Source organism: Sciurus carolinensis, chromosome 12 (genome assembly GCF_902686445.1).
Source record: "Sciurus carolinensis chromosome 12, mSciCar1.2, whole genome shotgun sequence".
Taxonomy (NCBI): Eukaryota; Metazoa; Chordata; class Mammalia; order Rodentia; family Sciuridae; genus Sciurus; species Sciurus carolinensis.
In genome coordinates this window covers 60,024,272-60,044,271 of record NC_062224.1, presented here as the reverse complement: position 1 = coordinate 60,044,271, position 20,000 = coordinate 60,024,272, and the positions used below count along the sequence as shown (strand labels likewise).

Genomic DNA, 20,000 nt, shown 5'->3' with positions numbered 1-20,000 from the left:
ACCATTGTATTATCATATACAATAGTTTGACTACCCTAAATATCCTTCGTACTCCCATCTGTTCATCTGCTTCCCCTATAATCTCTGGTAAACATCAATCTTGCTGCTGTCTCCATAGTTTTATCTTTTCCAGAATATCATAATAGTTGGATAGCCTTTTAGATTGTTTTCTTTCACCTAGTCATATGCATTTAATGTTCCTTCAGGTCCTTTCATAGCTTGACACTTTATTTTATCATGGTTTTTTATCCATTCACTTACTGAAAGACATCTTTGTTGCTTCCAGGTATTAGCAATTAGGAATAAAGTTGCTATAAACATTCACATGCAGATTTCTGTGTAGAAATGAGTTTTCAACTCTTAGGTAAATAGCAAGGAGTGAGACTGCCAGATCATGGGGAAAAAGTACATTTCATTGTGTGAGAAACCACTAAACTCTTCCAAAGCGGTTGTACCATTTTGCATTCCCACCAGCAGTGAAGTAGTTTCTGTTGCCCCACATCCTCACCAGCTTTGGTGTTTTCAGTGTTCTAGATTTTGGTCATTCTAATAGGCATGTAATGATATCTCATTGTTTTAATTTGCATTTCACTGATAACATATGATGTCGAATGTCTTTTCATATGCTTATTTGCCATCTGTATCCATTATACATTTTTAATGCAACAACTATATTTGAGGAACAGTAATGTATTTGAAGGGAGAGAGGATGGGAGGAGGGAAGGAAGGAAAACATCTGGGAATCCAAACTACTACCTAAGAAAACTAACTAGCTTTTTCTTTTTCTTTCTTTCTTTTTTTTTGCATGTAATTCTACTTATATCCATTGTTTAATTTTTTTTTTTCATCACAAAAGCCCTTTGAGGTAGATGCAGTTATAATCTCAATTTAGCAGTTGGAAAACAGATAAGAAGAGATCATAGGAAGTGTAGCACGAGGGTGGGAAACTGCAGTGTGACTTAGGAGTGTGAGCTCCTCTTAATCTCTACATTCAACTGTTGAGTGAAGGAGAAATTTCTAAAGACAAAAGTTTGGGAATGCTTTGCAAGAGGTCCTTGAATGTGAATGGAAGTGTCTATTTTTCAATGTTATTTTGACTGATCATGCACAATTCTCAGGACTTTGCCTGTCGTTATTTCCCCTGGTGTTTATAGGCTTTGTGAAATTACAGGAAGAAAGTTTCAGCCATGCACATCTGTGAAGACTTCTAGCCACAGATGGTGGTGACAAACTGAGCTTCATCATTTACTCTATGTGACCTAGATAAGTTACTTCACCATGCCAAACCTCAGTTTTCTCATCCATAAACCTGTAATACTGCTACTGGAATAACAGATGAAATTGATTTTCTTTAATTTATTGAACAAATGAGTTTTTCTCTTTTTCACTTTCTTTTCTTCCCAATGAAAAGAAAACTAGTAGACTTGGTAAGATGAAATAAGAGAAGGCAGGGAGGAGAGACATAAATTATATTCTTGCTAATTTGCTGGTGTCTTTTTTTTCCCTCATCAACTTTATTGAGCAATAATTTTATACAATTAAATGAATCTATTTAATTGGATGAGTTTTGACAGTTTCACACACCCTTGAAACCACACAGTCACGATTAAGACACAGAATATTTCCATTACTCTTAGAAGATTTGGAAGATTCCCTGTGCTATTTAGGATGTTGTTTTGTTTTATTCTGTTTTGTTTTGACGTGGGGTCTTGCTATGTTGCCAAGGCTGATCCTGAACCCCTGAGCTCAAGCAGCCTTGCTGTTTTATCCTCCCTAATAGTTTGAACTACAGGTACAAGCCACTGCACCCATATTTATACTAATTTTTTCAATTTTGGTAAAATATATATAACATGACCCTTGCCATTTTAACCATTTTTAAGTAAACATTTTAGTTTGGGGCATATGTATATTGTCATAGAACCACCACTCCCACTGATATCCAGAACTGCTTGAAATAGAAACTTTAAATCCATTCAATAGTCATTCCCCATTCCTCACTCCAGCCTCTGGCAACCACAATTCTATCTTTTATCTCTGAGACTTTAACTATTTTAGGTATCTCATATAGGTGGAATCATATCCGTCCTTTTGTGTCTGTCTTTTTTAACCTACCATAATATCTTCAGAGTTTATCATTATGGTGTTTATCATAAATTGCTTTATTTTTGAGGTTGTATGTATATCCATATATCACATTTTATTCATCCATTTGTTGACAGATAGTATTTGGATTATTTCTACCTTTTGACTGTTGTGACTAGTGCTTCTGTGAACATTGTTTTGCTGATATTTGATTGAGTCTCTGCTTTCCGTTCCTTTGGTTTTATATGCAGAAGTGGAATTGCCCCAGAATACAGTAATTCTGTGATTCATTTTTAAAGGAATGTCCAGACTATTTCCCATAGCAGCAGTCCCATTTTACGTAACCATCGGCAATGCACAAAGGTTCTACTTTTTCTGTGTCCCTACCATCATTTGTTGTTTTCTGTTGTTTTGAATAATAGTTATCCTAATGAACATGAAGTATCTTATAGTTTGGGTTTGCATTTCCCTAATGATTACTGATGCTGAGCTTCATTGCATATGCATAATAGTGGCCCTTTGAATGCAGTGGTTCTCCCTTTTTCGTAGGGGATGCCTTTCAAGATCCACAGGGGCTACCTGGAAAACCCCCAGGGCATGTCTGAAGTATAGTAGTACAAAACCCCATATGAACTATGTTTTTTCTATACATACCTATAATGAAGCTTAATTTATTAATTAGGCACAAGAAGAGGCTAACAGCTACCATAATAAAATAGAACAATTTTAACTATATATCACAATAAAAGTTATGTGGATGTAGTCTGTCAGATATCTTATTATAGTTTCACCCTTTTACTTAAAGTAAGCACTTTATGGATTCTCTTATCCAAATTGCCAGCATCACTACTGTTATTTTGGGGGGCCATTACTGGGGAAAATAAAGGTTACATGAACATAGGTACTATGTTCTCACTAATTGCTAAGACTGGGTTTGAACTTATGATCCTTCTGCCTTAGGCTCCTGAGCCTCTGGGATTGAAGGTGTGCATCACCTGCCTGACTGTCTTGGCTTTTTTGAATTTAGAAGAGTTTTTGTGGTCAACCTCTCCCTCCTCATCAGAGTCTAAGGGCTCTTCCTCACAGGCAGTTTTTTTTTTTTTTTTTTTTTCCTTTTTCCTTTTTTTTTTTTAGTCAGAGGAAGAGATCAAGGTAACTTGTCAGGGTATCTTTCCTCCTCTTTGCCACTCTCCTCTGGGTCAGCATTCTCAGGTTCTTAGATAGCTGCTATTTGATCTTTTCCAGATATTCATTAGTATTCTGTTCAGTCAAGTTGGAAAGACAGATATGAAGCTTAAAATCTGGTGTACAGTATTTTTGAATTAGCTGTTGTATAGAAGCTCATTGGAGATCTCTATGTCCAGGGCCACAATTGTTAAGTATGTCCAGCACCCACTTGCAGTGTCAGCACAGACAGGTTGAAGCTCTTGACAGATTCCACACACATGGCATATACTTTGATGGCCAGATAAAAGCAACCTAACTGTTCCTCAGACAGGAAGTCTGAGTCACATGGTAAGACCACCACATTAGGTTGGAATACCTTCATTACTTTGGTTGTGACCAACCTGAAAATGACCTCATATGACTCAACATCAAGCCCATCTTGGAGCTGGTAGTTATAGCACTGGACTTTGCCAGTTCCAGTACTCCACAGAGTCCCCAATTCCAGGGAAGTACTGTTTCTGTTTATGAAGGGTCACAGTTATGAGTGGGTCTGTGCTGTGGAAGACCTCTTCCATCCATTGCCATGGTGAATATCAGTGTCAATATATAGCAACCTCTGGTGGTGCGTTAGCAGCTCCTAGATGACCATGATGATATGATGATATTGTTAACCTAACAGGAGCCAGATATCTGTGAGTTGTTTGCATGCTGAAGGCCCAGGTTCAGTTCACAGTGATGTCCTCTGCTGCCTATTAAGTTTCACAGCACTTGACATGGAGCCACCTGTCAGAACTCAAATGGGCTATCAGATACTGAACAATGTTCACCAGCATAGAACTTCTGCATCTGATGGCCATCTTGGACCTATCTGGACAGATGAAGCATAAGAATTTGATGTAGTTTTTGCTGTGGAACTTGGTCACCTCCTCAGCATTGGCTTTGTGAGGGTGATACATTTCCATTTTTCAGTGGAGACTATAATAGCACACTAAAAGTCATGCAAGAGGTAAGGGGGTATGAAAAATGGTGGAATGAGGCAGACATAATTATCCAATGTACATGTATGATTACATGAATGGTATGAACCTACATAAAAAAAGAGTCATGCAGATTCAGTGAGGTTTCTTTGGGTGGCCTTGTCCATGGTAGTAACTTCCCAACATCTCCATCATAGTATAGCAGACTTTTTGTCCTGGTACCCTGAGCATATGCCATACTGCTTACCTCTTGACCCTCTCATCAGTCTATCCATCTGCCCTTCCCTGTTTTTCGTTTTATTTAAGAACTATTTTCTTTTGGGAAGTCACAAAGATTCTCCTCTAAGAGTTTTGTGTTTAGCTTGTTCATTCAGATTTATAATCCATTTTTCAATTAACTTTTGAATATGACGTGCGATCAGAGCTGTTACTCACTTATCATTCAGGTATCCAGTTGCTCTGGCATCATTGGTTGAAGACACTTTCTTTTCCCCATTGAATTATGTTATGCATTTTTGATTGAAATCAATTGACCATATTTGTTATGTTTTAGATATGGGGTGTTCCCCCAAATCTGCTTTGTTAATGCAGGAAGTAAAATGAGCAACTTATATGAGCTGTAATCTAATCAGTCATCCTAGTTTGAATGGACTAACGAGATAGTAACTGTAGGTAGTTGGGGCATGGGTAGCCGGGGTGTGTGACTAGCAGGGTGCTATGAAAAGTTCATCTTCCCTGTGGCCCCTACCCCTCACTCTCTGCTTCTCAGCTGCCATGAGGTGAGAAATTTTCCTCTGTCATGCCCTTCTGTCATAATGTTCTTCCTAACCTTGTGCCCAGAGGGATGGAGTCAGTTTACCATGGGTTAAATCTCTGAAACTATGAGCTCAGAATAAACTTTTCATCCTCTAAGTTGTTCTTGTTAGGTGTTTTGTTTATAACTATGAAAAACTGACTAATATAATATTTGTATAGATTTGTTTCTGGATTCTGTATTTAATTCTTTCTTTAATGCCACACCATCTTGATTAGGGTAGCTTTTTGGTAAGTTTGAAATCAAGTAGTGAATGCTCTATAACTTTTTCTTTTTTAAAAAAAATTTTGATTTGGCTATTTTCCTTTTATATAAATTTTAGAATCAGCTCAATAGTCTTTTTTATAAAGCTTGCTGTTATTTTGATTGTAATAGTTTTGATTATAGATCACTTAGGTGAGTTTTGACATTGAACTATTAAATCTTCCGGTCTATGAACATGGTATATCTCTACATTTATTTAGAGAGGTTATTTAATTTCTCCTAAATATGCTTGTCTTTCTGGATTTTGATTTAATTTTTTGAACACCTACTGTAGGCCAGACCAAATCCTAAATACTTTTCACTTAATCCAACATAATTACCCTATAAAAATGTACTGTTTTTACTGTGTGTCCATATTGCAACTGAGTCACAGGGCTAATAAGTGTTGCAACTAGGATGCAGAAGAGATTTACTCACTCCAGAGGCTGGGCTCTTCATCTCTAGTTAGTCAAGATAATACATTTGGTACACACGTAGGTACAGATATGAGAAACTAAGCCATTGTTATATGCCTGTTTCTTACCTCCTATTTTCCTGCAACCAAAATTAAATAAAGGACCTGTCTGAGTGAATAAATACATCTGTGGGTGAATAGCTTGATCTTTAGTTCATCATCTTAGATTCACAGTGAACTTATTATTAAAAAATCATGTTGGGATTATCTCTGAAATACATTTTAATTTGTCTTAGGTTTTTTCTCTCTTGTGTCTTATTTAGATACCATAAAGCATAAATATGTCTTATATAACCAGCATTACATAAGGAATCATTAGAATTCCCTGGAGTTGTGTAATCACCTGACACCATCATCATGCCCTTGTGTGAGGTCTCACAATATGGCAGACTTGGATTTCACCAGATAAAAGTTGTCTGGAACTTTAGTTGTGCCTAATGGTTCTTTCCTCCTCCTTTTAAAAGACAAGAAAAATGAATGGGCTATTTTATAACCCCTTTTTCAATCCTCAGATCTTCAGAGAGGAAAATGTTAAAAGGCATGGTGCAGCTGTTTTATGTTGCAGTTTATAATCTAATTAAATGCATTTTATCCAGATCATTATGGACTTCATTAAAGCTGGACTTTTTATAAGAAAGATGATGAGCTAGATTTATGCAGAATCATTTGGGTCTTTTAAATTTTGTGATCATGCCAACAGTGCCTGATGAAAATAAAAATTCAGATCTGCCTTTCTGATTTAGTTGGTCATTTATTTTCGGAAAGTTCTTCCTTCCAATTTTGCTCACTTCTATGTGCATGTAGTGTTCAGAATAATTAATAAGAGAAGTTTGTTGTTTAGAGAGAGTACCATTAGAGAATGGTATTCTGATACATATGGGAAATAAAACATCTAAAGTAATTGGCATGATCTAGGTCAAGAAAGATGAAATTACATTTTCCTTGCTGTGTTTTTTTAATACTATAGGAGAAATTAGTTTTATGGCCTTCAGTTTAACTGCTAATTTTTCCAGCATCAGTGATAAGTATCTAAGCTAGAAATGGATTAGCAAAGGGAAAGTGACTCGTGTTAGTCTTAGTCACATCATTTATGCAAAGATTTAAGAGTAATTTTCTTCTGTTTTAGATTATGACCAACTTTTGTGTGATTCCCTACCTGTCATATTTTTAAAAATTAATATTAAGCTGTGGTTAGCAAAAAAAAAAAAAAAATCCTGTCCTTCCAAAGTATTGTACTTGAAATATCTTTCTCTTCATAAGTTTCTATTTCTGAATGAAGGTGTGTTTGTGGTCTTCAATGTGCTCATTCTTGTAGCTCTGATTATATAATCCTAATGACTTTTATGTTTTCTCTCTAATTGGACAATTTATTTTGTCTGTTTACTTCTTGGTTCTAAGCAATTCTGAGTTGTTACTCAATATGCAACATTAAATGTAATTTCATAGTTAAAATTTAGTTGAAACATTAGTTTTACCCAACTCCTTTAAGTCATGAAACCAGTTCCTCTCTTGCTGCTTCCTGGTTTGTTTACATACATGTGTGAAACTATGTAATCATATAGACACACCATGCAACTGTACAACATAACAAAAAGCCTGCAACAACCTCTCAGTGTTCACAGTTTCCATTCTTAATTAGTTACAAAGACCCAATTTGCTATGGTCATATCACCCAACTCCTTATCTTCATGTGTAGCCTAGGAATTCCTATTGCTCTTTTTGAGTCTGTACATTGGACCTGACACTCAAAACCACTTCTTCATACATGTCTTTGCTCCCTTCATCAATAGTGATTAAGATTGTTCCTCTAGGTAGATCTGCCTATCTTAGATTATTCTAGGTGAACAGAGACCCAATCTGGCATGACTTTGAGATCCTCATCTTTTGTCCAGTTTCCTATGCATTATGCCTCTTCTTTATCTAGTCACTGTCTTGACAAGTGTATGGTACATTCATTCTCTGACTTCATAGCAAAAATTATCTCTATGAAATGTGTCTCTGTGTGTGTGTATGTGTGTGTGCACACATGCATGCGTGTTTACCTGCATATCTTTTATACTGAGCCTACCTGGCTGCAGATCATAATGGGGCTACTACTTCAGGACCTTCAGATGATGCTCTTAATTAGAGAAAGAAAGAAAATTCTGGACCTGAGTCTGGGTCTAATGAAAGCCTACAGTGAACCTCTGATCTTTCATTTTGAAATGAAAAGAATACTGCCTTATAATTTATGGCTATAATCTATGCTCTGTGAAAAGCTGTTTGTTACTTGTATTAAAACATTGACTACTTGCTTTCTAATATTGTTTTCTGTACTGATATTACAATCAACTTCTATTTGATGTTGTCCAATATATACTCCTTTTATCTGAAAATTCGTGTGGTTTATCTTGTTTGAGGCCAGTATTTGCCAGTGAGATATTTAAGTGGTAATTAATTTCTGAAACTTTTATATGGGTTATGCATTGCCTAACTTCTCCCAAGAATTTGTGAGCCATTCATTGAGTAGGTGTGAGAGGAAGGTCATAGGCTTATATATTAGAAAATGTTAATTTACAGTGTGGCTTTATGTCTTCTGCCCATTTTACATTAAGTGTTAATTTGCTTCTCAATTAACGTAATAGGTAGAGTTCTAGCTCAATTCAGCTAACTTTTATTAAGTACCTACTGAATGCTTTTCAGACTTTGCAAATGAAAGACTCACTAAAGTCACACCACACACACATGAGGGCAATTTATTGTCAGGATACCTGTGGTCTGCAACTAGAACTGGAGGTTAGTCTCCTCTATAGGAACATGTGTTGTCTATTTGTTCATGTATTTTTTATGTTCTTCAATCATACCTAATTTTTTTCATGTTGAAGTTATATTTTTGTTAAATTTATCCTATTTATGTACTGCTACTTTTTATTTTTCATTTGAATTGCTACCTATTTATTTTAGTATAAAGGTAGTGATTTTTACATAATTGTTTTCATTATTCATCCGAATAAATTTGCTTATTAGTTTTAGTATTTTTATTACAGTTTGATTTTCAAAGTATATAATTTTATCTGCAAGTGAAGATACTTGCTTCATATATATGTATATATACATATGATATATATTTTAAGTAATTTCTTCTTAGGCAGAGCCTTCAAAGCAATATTTAAAACAGTTAATGATAGTTACCCTTGTAAAACTTCTCATTTTAATAAAAATGGCTTTAACATTTTACAACTTTGCATTATATTTGGTATTGAATTTTACTAAATTGTCCTTATCATATTTAAGCAGCCTTCATCTTTTCTGTTTAAGTATTTTTACTAGACTTCTTTATTGATCTCCTTTGTTGTTACATGTAAATACGAGACCTCATTACCTCTTCAGCATCCTTGCTCAGAGTAGGGAATTCTTTATAAAATTATGTCCTGTGAAGAAGACTGGACATTAGTGTGCTTGTGCTTTGTTCTCAGTGACCCGTGACCTCTAATCTGTCTGCGAAGCATGAGACAGAGCCCCATTCTTCTCTAAATTAGTTCTATTTTTGTGTACTTACAAATTTTGACTCTATACTACCCATTTATATGAATTCTTTTATACTGGCATTGTCAACTGGCTTGTGTACATTTCTCTGAATGCAAAGTAGAGATTCTAATATTTCTGTTTCACATGGAGTTCTAAGTTTTATTGTAATATGAACACCAGTGTATTCATCCAGAACGTGCTCAGGTCAGTATATATGGATATGGACTTTCCTAAGTTATCTCCTATAAATTGAACCATGAGTCATAATTTGTGCTTAAAAATTTAATCCAAATAGTGCAATTTTTCCAGCACAATGAACTCCCCTTAATTTAGACATATACACTGTGAATCAGCCCAGATTAGGTGTGCATTTAATTATTTATGATACTATTGAATTAGAAGAAAACTTGAATAGATGTTATTTTGTGGAATGATTTCTTTCCATTTTTACCATTAAGTCTTGGACGAAACATGTTACAAAAGACCCTCGTTGAAGTCTAGGAGAAAAGCCAAGTACACCAAGAAGGACTTCCTCATCTCATCAGGAACCACTAAGGATACTGCATCAGTGATAGTTAATGCTGGCTTTTCCTAAATGAGTGTTCAAACCGGTTTGCCTTTACCTGAAGGTCCTAGAAATTGTGGGTGGGAATATTTCTGTAGTCTACTCTGTACTCAAGATTTTTGCCTCTGGCAGAGTTCTAACTCCAGTGTTCATAAGAAATGGGAAAACACACTGTAATGGCTTTGGGCCAGTGCCAGGGAAAAACTACCCCCGCAGACAATCACTTTCCATTATCCTTACTGCACATATGATACATTATTCATCATTTTCTAAGCATGTTCATTATAAATGCTGTTTAATCACATTTTAAAGGTAAACAGCGTTTATCAAATTATCAACCAGTATCTCACTCCAAGTCTACCCTGATTCTTCCTCACAAACTTGTGCCCTGCAGGAGAACATGTGTGTTTATTTTTTGTCCCTATTATCTGTCCAAAGAATTAACCACACTTGTATCCTATTGAGTTAGTTCCTGTATTTCAGGCCATCCCCAAAATTAAAATAATTGTTGTTTTGGTAATGTTGTTCCTATTCCAAGATATAATTTAAATATGTGCAGTACAACTTTTCTTTTCTGGGTATCTGGTGAATTCAAGCATTTTGTGTGTAGAATACATGAGTGTCTAAATTTCTGCTTGTAGTTCTTTACATAGTAATGTGTGCTTAGGGAATATTTGTTTAATCAAATGACCACAATGCATGGCAAGACTTTGGTATATTATGTACTTTTTGTGAATTACGAGAAAACCTCAATTTTTTTTATTTTCCTTTGTCTAATTTTGACATTAAAGATAGTGGAGGCAGTTACTCTGTGGACTAGACAGAATGAATGTGGTGTGTATGTGTGTGTGTGTGTGTGTGTGTGTGTGTGTGTATGATGGCATGTGTTTATTTGTATATAGTTAAGTTTGGGGATAAAGCAGGAAGGAGAATGATAGAAAAACTTCCCCATGCAGATTGTAAATTTTATTTGGTCATTCCATCCATGAGATTTTTCATTTATCCCACAGAACGATTTATTAATAGAGCAGGTACCATTCAGAGCCCCAGAGATAGCCTGAAAGAACTTAATCCAGCAAAAGGAAAGCAAGGGAAATAGGTGGTTTAAGACTGATAAAGGTAAATGTAGAGTTCCTGGGGACGGGAGGGAAAGACAAACTGAATGGAGTTTAGGAAAGCTTTTAACAATTGAGTTTGGGGCTCAGTCTTTAAGATAAAGGAAGAAATAAATTGCCAGAAAAGGGAAGAAAGGGTTTCTATGCAAAGGAAACAGCATAAGTGAATGATAGATGAATGTAGCTTCATTTTCTTCTTGAGGGATAGGAAAAACATTTAACTTAAGACATTAAGGTGCCTATTGTAGAACTGGTTCATTGATAATGTTAAATCATTTAGTATGAGTAGATAATTGAACACTATTCACAAAGAACAAAAATTCAATTACCGTGGAATATTTTATGGTTTGAAATGTGCATCAGTTGAAGCCGCCATGCTCCTTGTTGCTTAATTTGCAGTTAGGAATTTATAGTTTGTCTGAGTGTGTGGTTCTTTTTACAAATTTAAATTAACTTGTTAACCAATATTTAAAAATTGTACATATTTAATGGGGTGATGTGATGTTTTGATATATGTATGTATTGTTTAATATTTAAATGAGTTTAAACACTTATCTCCTTGAACATTTAATCATTTTTATGGTGAAAACTTTCCAGTTATTTTCTTCTTTTTGAAATTTACAGTTCCTTATTGTTATCTGTAGTCATACTCCTGTGCAACAGCACACCAGTACTTCTTGCTTCTAACTGTAACAAAAATGTTGACAACTTTATAAATTTGAATATCCTGCTTGTACAGGGACCATGTTAATCTTCTCTGTACCATTTCAATTTTAGTATATGTGCTGCCAAAGTGAGCACAGTATATGGTTATTTTAAAAATTGTAGTGCTAGGTATTGAACCCAGGACCTTGTGCACACTAGGAAACACTCTACCACTGAGCTACACCCCAGCCCTTTATTTATTTATATTTTTGGTATTGGGGATTGAACCCAGGGGTACTTCACCACTGAGCTACACCCTCAGTTCTTTTTGAATTTTTTAAATTTTGAGATGGGCACCATTTGACCGAGCTATCCCACTCCTTGGCCTATACCCAAAGGACTTAAAATCAGCATACTACAGAGATACAGCCACATCGATGTTCATAGCTGCTCAATTCACAATAGCCAGATTGTGGAACCAACCTAGATGTCCTTCAGTTGATGAATGAATAAAGAAACTGTGGTATATATATACAATGGAATATTACTCAGCCATAAAGAATAATAAAATTATGTCATTTGCAGGCAAATGGATGAAATTGGAGAATATCATGCTAAGTGAGATAAGCCAATCTCAAAAAAAAACCAAAGGACGAATGATCTCGCTGATAAGCGGATGATGACACATAATGGGGGGTAGGAGGGGGGCAAGAATGGAGGAAGGAGGGACTGTATAGAGGGATAAGAGGGGTGGGAGGGGTGGGGGGAAGGAAAAAATAACAGAATGAATCAAACACCATTTATCCTATATAAATGTAATATTACACAAATGATATGTCTTTACTTCATGTATAAACAGAAACAACATGTATCCCATTTGTTTATAATACAAATAAATTTAAAAAAATAAAATAAAAATTTTGAGATGGGGTCTCACTAAGTTGCTCAGACTGGCCTTGAACTTGTAATTCTCCTGCCTCAGCATCTCTCTCTCCTTATTATATTCTGGTAAATTGCCTATGAATTCCACTGTACTCTACATTTTTTCTTGCATATTAATTTATTTATCTTAATTTTTCTCAACTGTCACAATATTTACTATATATCTGTGAATACAGGTCATGATCTTATAAATATTAGCTCTGATGAAGGCCAGAAGTGCAGTGGATGATCTATGTAATGGCAGAGTTTAGAGGGAAGTGACTACCTATTTTCTTTCTGACTGTGCATTCCAGAATGTATAGCTTTTTGTAGTTTGAACACAGGCATTGGAATCACATGGACTTAGGGGGTCACATTCTCAGAGTTATCAGTTGTAAGACCCAGGACAGATTTCTTTTGGACCCAGTTTCTTCAGCTGTGAATGAGTCGAATAAAACCAGCCTTGTGGTGGAAGGTGTCAGAGAAAGTTTGCCCAAAATACCTCATAAGTTAGCTCAGATAACAATGGCTGTTCTTATTGTTAGTTTTATCTAGACCATGTAAATTATGATTAAAGCATATGTTTTTGGTTATACTTTTTTTCTGATATAAAGATTATATCCTATCTAGATTGAGTTAGGTATAACTCTGTCTGAATTCACTATGAAAGAGGTTATAACCTAATTCTCTTCCACAACTAGAACTGATAATTTTTTTGATACATGCAGTATATTGCACTGTGAGTATGAATAGCTTGATTTCTCTGCCTTTAGGATTCCTTATTTAGAGAGTAGGTGCCGCACAGATTTGAGACTTAACTATGTGCATGCTTGGGGCCCTGGCAACACATGGATATGTACACAGACACCAGGGTATACTCCTCTCTGAAAGAAAAATTCAACTCTGAATAAGCTAATCATAAACTTAGATTAGAAATCACAAATTTTAGTATTAGTATTCTAGAAAGATGTTCTGTTAATTTCAACAGTTGCAGAGTTTTGTCTTTTGATATTTGGTATTGATATTTGTTTTGAAAAACACACTGGGGAGAAAGAGTGAAGAACATCAAATTTTTTCACTTTGTGGGAGTTTATTCCCACCTTCAGGGTGATAGGTGTTCCTATGTTTGTCCTACCATGGAGTTCCTTAACAATTATACTTCAGAGAGAAAAACCATCTGTCTTCCAGTTGTTTGCCATTTGTGCAATATTTTGCATGATTTTCAAACAGAATTCCAAGCAGTAAACATTAAGATGCAGTAGAATCAGTGAAGTACAGACCACAATATTTTAGAGCTCTATAGGAGCTTTCCTAAGAGTACAGGAATTTTCAAAATATTTTAACATGAAATCCATATTTCAAATGAAAGAGGATATAGGAACTTAGCCAGTCATCCTGGTGAGGTCATATAGATTCTTGCTGGCTTCTGCCAGGAGAAAGGGAATCCTCAAAATGGATTCCTCTTCCTTAGTGCCCCCTTTTCCATCTGTTGGACCTGAGAGGAGGTTCTGGGGAACTGGGTATATATCTACAGGTTTAGCACAAGCCAGTTGAGAACCTTGACACCAGAAGAATTTATCCCAGCATTACTACATGCAGGTGGTGTTTCTCTTTGGGGGCTGGATTTTGGATAATTTAGCAAATTCCTACCAAAAAGCAATGTTCAGAGGGCAGTGTCAGCTTTATTGGGGTATTTCTTTTGAGAAGTGAAACACTGGGTCAATGCCATTCCAAGCCCAAGATCATACTTGTATAAGAAAAAAGATGAACAGCAGCAATTCTTATATTTATGGTTGTGAAGCACAGGAGGTGATTTATAAAAAAGCTGGGATGGTGGGGTGTCAGTGACAGGAAGCTTTTCTCTCAGTAGTTTTGTTGTTTCTTTAATTCCTCTTCTTGGAGCTAATTAATTCCACTTATCAATAAATGCATTTTAATCTTTGTATGTTAATAATAGTCCGATTGAGAATATGGTACAGCAAACATCCAAAAGAGCACTGCATTAAACATTAGAATACATTGATGCCAAAAGCAAACACTCTTTCATTGTAGGATCTTGTAAGGTTGACTGAATAAATTCAGTTTAATACTACCCAGGAGAAGTGTCTTCTTCTTCTTCTTTTTTTTTTTTTTAATTCAGTCTCCGTAGAGACTGTCAAAAATTGCCAATGCCGACTATATTGCAGGTCGTCACGGCGGGGTATTGGGAAAAGTTTTCAATTAGCAATAATCGCACCTCAGATAAACCTCATTGGCTACGATGCTGCCACTGTGCAAAACTGAAAAGTGTCTTAATTTGAGACAGTCACAGATCACATTGGACATTATGTATAACTTATATTGAGACAGTGACATTGACCCTGAATTGATGTTGTTACTTTGCCAGAACTTGGAATGAATTGAGGCTCAACCACTCTTTTCTTCTCCTTTCTCTTATTTGTTCATTTATTTTTGTTGTTATACTGGGAATCAGACCCAGGGCCTTGTGCATGCCAGGCAAACTGTACCACTGAACCACATCCCCAACCTCTCATATCTCTTTTAATGTAATGGACTGTTGTGAGCTCTCAGGTTTGGCCTGTGTCTTTGAAATATAATAAAAGTAATTGGCAAAGAGAGAAGTGAACCTTGGCCTTACCTCCCATACAACATGACCTAATCAATTGAGAAAATTCCTATGGTGTCATCTGTTTTGATGGCTCAGCTTTCTTTACCTCCACATAAATGCTCTTTGACTCAACTACACTGTCACCAGTTACAAGTACTCTTAATCCCAAGTGACCTTTTTGCACATTAGATGCTTGGTAGAATTTATTGAATCAATTAGTAAATGGAGACTTGAAGACTGACCAGATTGTGTCAGTTTGAGGAATTCTGGAATAGTAACAACATGGTTGCATTTCAGAGGCTGCCTGAGATCATCATAGATGTTGTCCTAGATGTTGAGCCATGTCTTTCTTCTCCCCCAAAGCTTATATTTACCTTCACCACTTTAGTTTTATAAGTTGGCTTTATGAATATGCATTTTCTAATATGAATTCTAAAGACAACATAATGAGATGAAGTAGGTGTATGTCTGCATATGTATACCTCTGTTTACATCTGGATGAACATATAAATAAAATATAAATTCGCATATGCATGTCTATGTAGAGAAGGACTTCTAAACAGGAATAAATTTGTTCTGCTATGGACAGAGCAGCCTGCTTCAATTTCAAGGATCCTTTTTTATAATAACTCAGGTGAGAAATTTCAAATTGCTATTGCCTATTGCTATTTGTATTCCTTAGGATGCAAATCTATGCTGAAATCTCTGAATTTCTATAGTCTGTGGTTTGTTCCTTCACCTATAACTGTGTCTGCAGGAGAAAGTAAGCAAAACTCATTATGACTTTTAAATAACTAGCCTCCAGTGAAGAAATGAATGTCCAATTTTCTCCCAGAGAAAACCTACCCTAGTTTATGTAAATTATAGGTATTTAAGTTGGAAATGTTTTACTTTCCCTGTTTCTACCTACAAAATTTTATAAAGATATTTATTTTTAACTTCTAGAAGGCAAAAACTAAATTCACTACAAACTAAACCTAGAAGACTTTAAATCCTGGGGCAGAATCATGCAGGAATCAAAGTGTGGGACTGAAATGGAAACACCAGGTGTAGCCGATGTCACCCTGTCACTGATGTTGAAGATGTTGGGGATGGGTATGCCCTAGTTTGATTTTCAAACAGTACTGTGGGCCTCCATATTATGGAAATTTTTTGGAATATTTACTTCAATATGATGTAGGGAACTTTTTTCTGGAGTCCTTAATAGAGACTAAGTAGAGAAGTTGTTTTTAAGGTCTAGAATCAAATGACCTGAGAATACCTGGGATACCTTGGGAGTAGAAACTTCTGCTGTAGCCAGGGTGACTCTGGTTTATGCTTTATTCTTCCATGGATGGTTTTCCTTAAGAAACAGTTTTCACTAATTAAGTCTTAGAGGGCAGAGTAGTGGTCTCATTAAGAAGACACCTGGACTAATGGGTTCACTTAAGGTATGGGTCTTTCTTTTCTCGTGGTTTTCTTAACTCTGTTGTCTAAGTGTAACATAAAAACTAGAAACCATAAATAGCAGATAAATTGCACTATGTTAAAATAAAAATTCTAAAAAACTTTGCATGACAATACCTCTATAAGGAATGTTAAACACTAACTGGAAGAAAAGTATTTGCATAGAGAAAGAATAATTTTCCCAGCACAGAGGTTGGCAGCTACAGGTCAAAGCCCATTGGAGCCAGCTGCGTGTTTTTGTAAATCACGTTTTATTACAACACAACCACACTTGTTCTTTTGCTTATTGTTTGTGGCTGCTTTTACCCAGTGGTGGCAGAATCAAGAAGTTGCAACAGAAATCTTTTGGCCCACAAATCCAGAAATATTTATGGTCTGGCCCTTTACAGGAAAGTTTGCCAAGTCTTGCTCTAAAGAAAAATGAACTGCTTTAATTATCAATCAACATGAAAATATCAACAACCCAATAGAAAAACAGGCAAGAGATAGGGTATGTTAGTGTCTCAGCAAAACAAAACAAAAACAGACATTCTCCTCAGATGGTTCAAATGAGGAGATGTAAATGAAGGTTAACCTATAGAGGCAGGATTGAATTCAGGGACAAAGACAGAATGGTGTGACAGTCCCAGACCAGCAAGGTCAGGAAGCCAACAGAATCCTTGGGATTGGAGCCATAAAGAGAGAAAATGGTGTTATTGAACTCATTGAGAACTGTAGTGGGGGAGGACAGAGGAGGCTATAATCATTGAAGCATGGAGCCACTGTGAGAAATTGACATTGAAAAAGAAAAAAAAAAAAAAAAAAAAAACAGAAATGGGAAAGAAATACCTTTATCTTTCTCCTCCCACCTTCCAGTCTCCTAGTGGTGCCTCCCAGAAGTTACCAACTAAGAAAACCCAGGTGATACTGTCTTCAGGAATCAGCCTCCTGGAATACAGATGACAATAACCTCAATTCAGTGTAATAAAAGCAATGCAAATGAAACACTACTAAAATGTCACCTTGTACTACTTAGCTTGGCAAAGAGCAAAATATTTAATAGCATCCTGTGTTATAGGGAAACAGGTATTATATAGGTATATATATGTGTGTGTGTATAAAGACAGTGTCCCTCAAAATGATAAATGCATATATACTTTGACACAGCAATTATATTTATAGGAATTTATCATACAAATATTTTTGCAAATGCATGAAGGAACAAGTATATAAGTCTATTAACTGCATCTTATTTTCTGAAAGGAAAAGAATAGAGATAACCTAAACATCCATCAATAGGGGACTAGTCTTATAAATGATGCTATATTCATTCGTGGAATACTATGAAGCCATACAAAAAGAATGAGGAAACTATGTCCTCCTGTGAAATTAACACTAAGTTGTATTGTTAAGAGTACAGAGAAAATTTATATCCCTTCTTTAACCATTTCTTAATCTTGTCCTATTGGTGTTAGTCCCAGGTACTGTTTCTTAAATCTTTGTATTCCTCAACATTGTTTTTAAAATGCCCTAGCATTGTACTAGCTAATTCAGGCTGCTCCAATCTGTGAGTCTGAAGTGTTGAAACTTTTGGTTCACTTTACATATATACTTTAGTTGTTTGGAGCTGTGTCTTTTGAATATTTATTTTGACATGGAGCAAGCTGTATGTTATCAACAAGCAAACATTTGGACAATCAGAGGATCAAAATATAGGAACAAATGTGAATTTCTCAAATCTGTCTCTTTTTATTTTTTTTTTTCTGGGCAAGATTTGCCTGAAGTGGAAAGAACTGAATATGGATGAGCGCATGTTGCAAACTGATTTTCAGCCATAATTGCTTGCAGTAAGAAAATAGGCAAAGAAAGTAGATTGGGAATATAGGCAATCAGAGATGAGATTCTTACACCTGCCAGATACCATGTGTAGCACACAAGCATCCACAGAGATATTGAAATGCTGCTATCCTGTGACAAGAGGTTCCAATTAATGTGATTCGTATGCATCTGTCTGCCAGTAGCTCACCTCATGAAACGACTGTCCTGTCCTGCTGTTCGGAGTCAGTCAAAGTGCTCATTTAGTGAGCAGCACAGGAGGCATCTTGGGAACTGTGCTGGGGGTGCTGTGACCCTCCTTCCCTTCCATTTACTTCAAGTCAGGAATAGCAGCTTACGGGGAACACATCTAGCTGGAAGGCTTGTGACAAGGTGGCATTTATATAGTCAATGCCATTCTGAAAGCATATGCTCCTCAAATACGGGCTACAGAGTAGGAATCTAATGTAGCAAATGCCAGGTTTTGATCACTAAAATAAAGACATATTTACTCTATTAATTTTGGAGCAAAAAAGATTTGGACAGTATGTGGATTTTTTTTTTTTCAGGCCCTAATTTAGAATTGAAGAATTTAAACAGGACCACCGGATAATTAACACATATACCCTGAGGCAGTGACCTGGAAAGGTGTTGGGTATTTACTCTACTAGAAACATTGCTTCTGATTTTATTTTCAAGACCAAAACATTAGGATGCTTCATACTCTGTATATATTGGGGTGTGTGTGTGTGTGTGTTTAGTAACCAGGAGCTTCCCTTACTCATGGAGTAACCAGGAGCTTCATAAAGGTTAGGTCATGTGGCATGGGTCAGGCAGCAGGAGCATGGATCTCTGGGAGGTGTGGGGTTACTCTGCAGCATGAGTACTAAGGGTTGCCATGTTCCTTCAAAAGGTCAAGGTCATGCTCCTGCCAGCAGTTCTTCACAGGGTTCAACAGCACAGTATAGAGTTGGCATCCTCCTCAGATGTACCCACTTCTCTCACTCATTCCCCAACCCTGTCTAGCCAGGAACTCAGATCCCAGCTCACCTTCTCCTTTTCTGCAGGTCTTGTCATGTGGCTGGTCTGCTCTCCAATTTTTTGAATCTTCATGTATAAGACTATTCCTTTCTTAACAAGGTCTGAATTTTGAGCATTTAAGACCAGGTTTTACCCATTCCATTTTTTTCTTCATTGTGCTTAAAAAAGAACATACTAATTAATTTTTGGCCTTGATTCTTCTCTTTTAACTGTGACTCTTGGCCAACTGGATCATAATCCTCTGGATCCTGTTCAACTAATTCACATTTTTGGTAAAGACATTTGGTGGTATGTGAATTGCACAGTTTTGTCTTGTCACTGCAATGAAATACCTGAGAAAAACAGCTTAAAGGAGGAAAAAATTATTTTGGTTCATAGTTTCAGAGGTTTCAGTCGATGGTTGACTGACTTTATTGTTTTTGGAGCTATAGTTAGGAGGGCATCTTGGCAGAACAACATGGCAGAAGAAAGCTGCTTACCTCATGGTAGCTGGATGGAAAAGGATGGAGGGAATGGGGACAAAACATACCCTTCAGAGATCCTCCAACTAGGTATCACCTTTTAATAGTGTCACTGACACCCAAGCCTTTTTATCAT

General features: G+C 36.2%; 1 protein-coding gene, 2 non-coding genes and 1 pseudogene across 3 annotated transcripts in view; 1 reads left to right on the top strand and 3 right to left on the bottom strand.

Annotated features, from left to right (window-relative positions):
• Smyd3 (SET and MYND domain containing 3) overlaps nt 1-20,000 on the top strand; it is a 734,617-nt gene that overhangs the window by 472,617 nt on the left and 242,000 nt on the right. The gene's annotated exons all lie outside the window — the stretch shown is intronic.
• LOC124961894 (histone deacetylase 1-like) lies at nt 3,042-4,467 on the bottom strand (annotated as a pseudogene).
• Nucleotides 11,643-11,749, bottom strand: LOC124962533 (U6 spliceosomal RNA). Its single transcript, XR_007104539.1, has one exon. It is a non-coding gene; the product is annotated as a U6 spliceosomal RNA (small nuclear RNA).
• Nucleotides 14,655-14,795, bottom strand: LOC124962510 (U4 spliceosomal RNA). Its single transcript, XR_007104518.1, has one exon. It is a non-coding gene; the product is annotated as a U4 spliceosomal RNA (small nuclear RNA).